This window comes from Panicum virgatum, chromosome 3N (assembly GCF_016808335.1).
Source record: "Panicum virgatum strain AP13 chromosome 3N, P.virgatum_v5, whole genome shotgun sequence".
NCBI classification, from domain to species: Eukaryota; Viridiplantae; Streptophyta; class Magnoliopsida; order Poales; family Poaceae; genus Panicum; species Panicum virgatum.
Window position 1 is genome coordinate 7682168 of NC_053147.1, and position 6170 is coordinate 7688337.

Sequence of the window (6170 nt, forward strand, 5' to 3'; positions counted from 1 at the left end):
AAGTGTTTAAATTGTAGAGTACTAGCTTACATTGGTGAATTTCCTATAGACTCTATTTAAAATACAGAAGGCGGGGATTGATTCGAAACATGCGGCTGTCGTTGCCATTGTTGGCGGGGTCTGTTTAGATCTCAAGTTTTTTTTTTAAAAAAAACAACACATCGAATATTTGGACACATATATGGAGTACTAAATGAAGTCTATTTACAAATTTTTTTTATGGATGGGTTATAAATCGCGAAACGAATCTAATGAGCTTACTTAATTCATGATTTGCAACAGTAATGCTATAGTAACTATCCGCTAATTATAAATTAATTATTAATTAATTACCATCATTAAATTTGTCTCGCGATTTACAACTCATCTGTGCAAAAAATTTTATAAATAGACTTCATTTAGTACTTCAAATTATCAAATTAGTAAGATTCGGATCCCAAAATTTTTGGGCACACCATCTAAACACGGTGCGCGCGTCAGCCTTTGGGATGCGGACTCACTCCCGTCCTCAGTTCTTGACTGCGCTACATCTCTTTAGATTGGATGCTCTGGCATGGTCTTGTTTGGTTTTTCTCCGTGTTAGGAATAGTGATCTTTTGACCACTAATTACGATGTCAAACAAAGCCAGTTTACAAAATCAACTTCAGAACTCCGTGCTAGTGACCCTGAAGAATATTATGAGACCTTTGACCGCGCGATTAGAGGATGGTTATTATAGCACCACTGTATCAAATCATCGATTAATTACTGTCATTAGATTCGTCGCGAAAAGTTACACACAATCCTGAAAAAGTTTTGCAAATAGACTCCATTTAGTACACTATGCATGTGAGATTCTTTTTTCGAGAAACGTGCATGCTAAAATTCTAGCGAGATCCAAACAAGGCCACTGGTCTTTGCCCTACAATTAAATTGGTTAAAAGAATGTAGATTTTAGAAGTCAGCGGATATGCGATATATGATTTGGCTGGATTTAGCATAATTCAAAATGCTTCTCTTTAGGTTGTGTAGAACGTTATATGTGTTACACATCAGACACACCAGAACGTGATAATTCATAATTTACTCCCTCTACTTCAAAATATAAGTGCGGGTCTGACTTGACACGGCCTTCAATAATTAATATTAGTACCTTAGCACATATTCCTCCGTACTGCAATATATTTAATATCACTTCAAATACGGGGTACACGTTTGTAAAGGTCCGAGGTTCGGATCTTAAAATAAAATAAGTACGGGCCTCGTGAAAGGAAATGGACGGAGACGGTCGAGCGTCAACTCGCTGTGATTAGTTGGTGAAATTTTTTGGATTTGATATTGTAGTATTTTTGTTGTTATTTGATAATTAATGTCCAGCTATGAACTAATTAGGTTTAAAAGATTCATCTCGTCATTTACAGTTGAATTGTATAATTAATTATTTTTTAACTACATTTAGTGCTCCATACATGTGTCTGAAAGTTGGTTCGATGTGACGGGTATTGTACTAAAAATTTTGGGAACTAATATGACCTATACTGTATACTGTAGTTCAACAAGGACCCGACCCGGCTAACCATTTGTTAAGCGGTCTAGAGAAGAATATGCCGTGGTGGCCGAAGTCTGCTGGATCCAATACCAAACGAGAAGGTTCCTGGATGCTTCCTCCCCGTGCTCAACTGCATATGCATGGCGTGAGCCATCAACGTCACCGAGCCTCGCGCAGCCACCCGCAGAGGACAGACAATACGATGCCACTTGCCCACTTTTAAACTCCGCCGTGGCGCTAATCATCATCATCATGGAAGGGAATTGGGGTTTAGATTACTCCCTCCCTCGGAATTGACCCCGGAAATCCTTTCCTCCGGGCATTGACTCTGCCGCAGGCCACGGGCCACACCCTTTCGCTTCGCTTTACCACCTGCCACCACCGGCGGGGGACCGGTGATGTGGGCCCGGCGCGGGGTGGTTTTGTTTGGTTTCTCCGGTGCTAGGAATAATGACATTTTGACTAGGGCTGGGCATTCGGTTAGTGCGCTTAAATCGGTTCGGTTAATTCGGTTTTGAAATATTTCGGTTATGACAAACTCTTAACCGAAATTGTAGCTAGAAATCTTTTAACCGCGTAAATTCGGTTGCGGTTAAATCGGTTCGGTTTTGCGGTTAACCGTAATGTATACAATACATAAATAACAAGCAAATTAGAATGAAATTATGACATCAACTACAAGCTATTGGCCACTAAAATAAGCTTAGAAAGCTAGAAAAACAATTAATGTAGCCTCACTTAGATATCTTAATTATGAAAACCAAGAATTCTTGATATCTCACATGATTATACATATATTTAAGACATAAGATAAATACATATTACACTCAACTTGCTAAATCGGTTAATTCGGTTAAATCGGTTAGTGGCACATCAAAACCGAAATAATATGCGGTTAAAGAATATCTCAAAAATTTTAACCGCAAAATTAACCGTTAACCGAATTAACCGACTTTTACGGTTAAAGCGGTTCGGTTCGGTTCGGTTAATCGGTTTCGGTTATATTTTGCCCACCCCTAATTTTGACCGCTAATTTCGGTATCAAACAAAACCAGTTTATAAAACTAACTTCAGAACTCCCACGCTAGTGATCTAGAAGAATCTAATGAGGCCTTTGACCGCGCGATTAGAGAATAATTATTGTAGCTTCACTGTAGTAAATCATCAATTAATTACCATCATTAGATTCGTCGCGAAAAATTATACCCACCTCCAGAAAATTTTTTACAAATATACTTCATTTAATATACTATACATGAAAGATTCTTTTTTCAGAAAAGCTGTGCGCTAAAATTCTAGCGTGATCCACCACGATCTCCTCGGGGCCTACCGGCGCGGCCACACCGGCGGCGTGCAGGCCCGGCGGGCGCGGCCGGCGCCCATGTTGTGGGAGGCTGCGCGGAAAGCGAGCAATGTGAATTCCGCTTCCGGCCCTTTCTTTTTTTTTTTCCATCATCCCATTCCAGCCTTTTCCACCTGGGACGTGGGCCCGCGAATAATTGGTCTCGGGACGGTCATGTCGTGGGACCACTGGCAGCTGTTCCATGGCTTTACGGATTTGATTGTCTTCATGGCACAACATATTGTTTCTCCAGTGCGCCTATTTATGTTGGAGATGCCCCTGTCGCTGTCTTTGCTTATGGTCCTCCATCCCAAATTATAAATATTTCTAGATTTAGGTCTTATTTAGTTCATTTTGTATTTTTGGAAAAAAATCTTCAACATTTAAAATATTAAATATAGACTAATCACAAAACTAATTACAGATCTCATATGTAAACTACGAGACGAATCTAATGAACATAATTAATCCATCATTAGAGCATGTTTACTGTAGTAATTTAGTGTCTAGTCACATCCTAATTAGGCTCATTAGATTCTATTTGTGTAATGTGATTTATTTTTCGACTACATTTAGTACACCATGCAAGCGATTTATAAAATTTTTGCATTTTGTGTTTTGGGATCTAAACAGGGCCTTAGTCGAAGTCAAATTTGTTCAACTTTGCGCCTATTTCTAGATTATACTATCAAATTTGCGCCTATAAATGAGTTATTTTAAATATAAAAATTTACATATTATGATAGTTGCTTTCATAACAAATCTAGCAATATTATATTTATTCTATAAATCTTTATAAATTATTTACTATTTATAGTCAAAGTTGAATAAATTTGATTTTGACTAAACCTAGAAATGCTTAAATTCTAGGACGGAGGGAGTATAGGACAAAAATTTTGAGAAAAAAGAAATGCCAAATTGCCGTGCTAGTAAGTTTTGCGTACTATTAACTTGGGCCCCCTTTAGTTACCAAATATTTTCACCAAATTTTTTTGCCTCATGTATGAAGCATTAAATATAGTTAAAAAATAAAACTAATTGCACAGTTTGGATGTACACGACAAGACGAATCTTTTGAGCCTAATTAGTGCATGATTAGTTATAAGTGCTACAGTAAGCCATAAATGCTACTGTAACCTATATGTGCTAATGATGCGATAAAAGACATCAAAAAATTTGTCTCGCGGTTTCCAGGTGAGTTCTGAAATTAGACTTTTATTTAATGTCCGAAAATCCATACCAACATCTGGTCAAACATTCGATGTGGCAACCAAAAATTTTCATTTCACCAACTAAACACACCCTTGGTTGATTAGTGTAGGCGTACTCTATCAAAGTTACGGCACTTTTTTTTACAGATACCACTAAATAACAGCACTATCTGTCTCCTCAGGTATTAGATAGAAGATTATCATGTACCTGTGTGATGAGAATGCGCGACTAGATCCCCTCGTATATTACGGCGATATGAAATACAGTACACGGCTAGGTCGCGCTCGACCTCGTCTGGCGTGATGCGATGCTCGCCACGTTACGAATACTCACCGTGAACTATAACATAATTACATAAAATAAAAAGGAAAAATAAATAAATATTGCAGCGAACGTCAAAGCAGCAGCAACTTGGTCGGAAAAGTCGCTAAGACCGGAGGGACATGAAGGTGATCGCATCGCCTCTCGAGCGCGCGGCTGGGTTTAACGCATTTGACTTGTCTCCACGCACGCAACCGCGACAAGGACCCATGCCCTGCATGTATTAAGGTCTTGTTTAGATGCACTCAAAATTTCAAAATTTTACAAGATTTTCATCACATCGAATCTTTGAACGCATATATAAAGTATTAAATATAATTAAACAAACTAACTAATTACACAGTTTAACTATAATTTGCGAGACGAATCTTTTGAGCCTAGCTAATCCATATCGGGACAATAATTACCAAATACAAACGAAAGTACTACAGTACTTTATACCTAAAATTTTTCGCATCTAAACAAGGCCCAAGGATCCATGCCCACAAGGCATGAAGAGACGAAGGCATCGGCAGGAGCATCGTCGTCCGCCCGAGTCACATCCTCGCAGAGTCATGGTAGAGAAAGCTAGGCCAGTAGTAGGAATGTAGAATGGACGGACGGACGGACGACCTGAGAGTGGAGACTCCCTCCCCTTGCACACCTTTCCTCCGCATGCGGACAAGCAGGAGAGCCGGCACCCGGCACCCGGCAGCCCGGCCCGCCACGCATCCTTTCAACTGTCTCGAGTCTGGACGCAAGGGAAGATTGATTGGGATCACTGCGCCGCATCCGCACGGGTCCTCCCAGGCCGAAGCTTCGCTTCAACTCCTGCAGGGCCTACGGGCGCGTCAGTTTGTGCGGTGTCCGGTGTCCCGGTTGCCGAGGACCTGCCCGAGGTTCTGCAGTCTGCACTACTGCCACCCGCTGCTGCTGCCACCGAGGCCCTTAGTTCCCCAACCCCCCCTACAAAAACATCACATCTCCATCACATCGAAACATTAAATGTAGCAAATGACTCATACATGTAGTACTAAATGTAGGTAAATAAAAAAAGTAATTCCATAATTTTAATGTACGTTGCGAGACGAATCTTTTGAGCCTAGTTAGGTCAGGGTAGGACAATATCTACCACAAATAAATGAAAAGTGCTACAATATGCTACAATGTTTTTCCCCTGGGGTTACATTGAATTTCAAAGGAACTAAACACAACCCGAAAGTCAATGCTGAATGGGTTGTTTCTCATGTTCCTCTGCTGCCTTGTCCCATCGCATGTTGAGGGACCGAAACCGACGACCAGAGGGGGGTGAATGCTAGCCGATCAAAATTTCTTCCGAAATCGATCCGTCGGTCTATATCCCGAAATCATCACAAACCCTCAAGAGTTCTAGGTGAAGTTTGGAATACCTATGGAAGACCTAAACTAACACAAACAAGTCCTAGAACGAGCGAGCGAAAACTAGGAAGCAAACGAGAAAATCAGCAGACCTGGCTGACACAGATCGGTCAGACCGCCTACTCAGACCGGTCAGACCGGTCGGGCTGGAATTGAAATCCCAGACCGGTCGCTCCCAGACAGCCCGCAACCAAACCTTCAAAAGGCAAATCTCGAGCAAACGAAGTCCAAATCCAGCGAAACTTGGAGAACACCTCCGCAACTAACCTGCCAGGGACCGGTCAGACCGGTTGGTCTGCAGTATCCCCCTGTACACGATCCCATCTGACGGCTGAGGTTCTTTCTTCGGAACGTAGTCTTCTCCACGATGCGGCCATCTTGATGAAGAT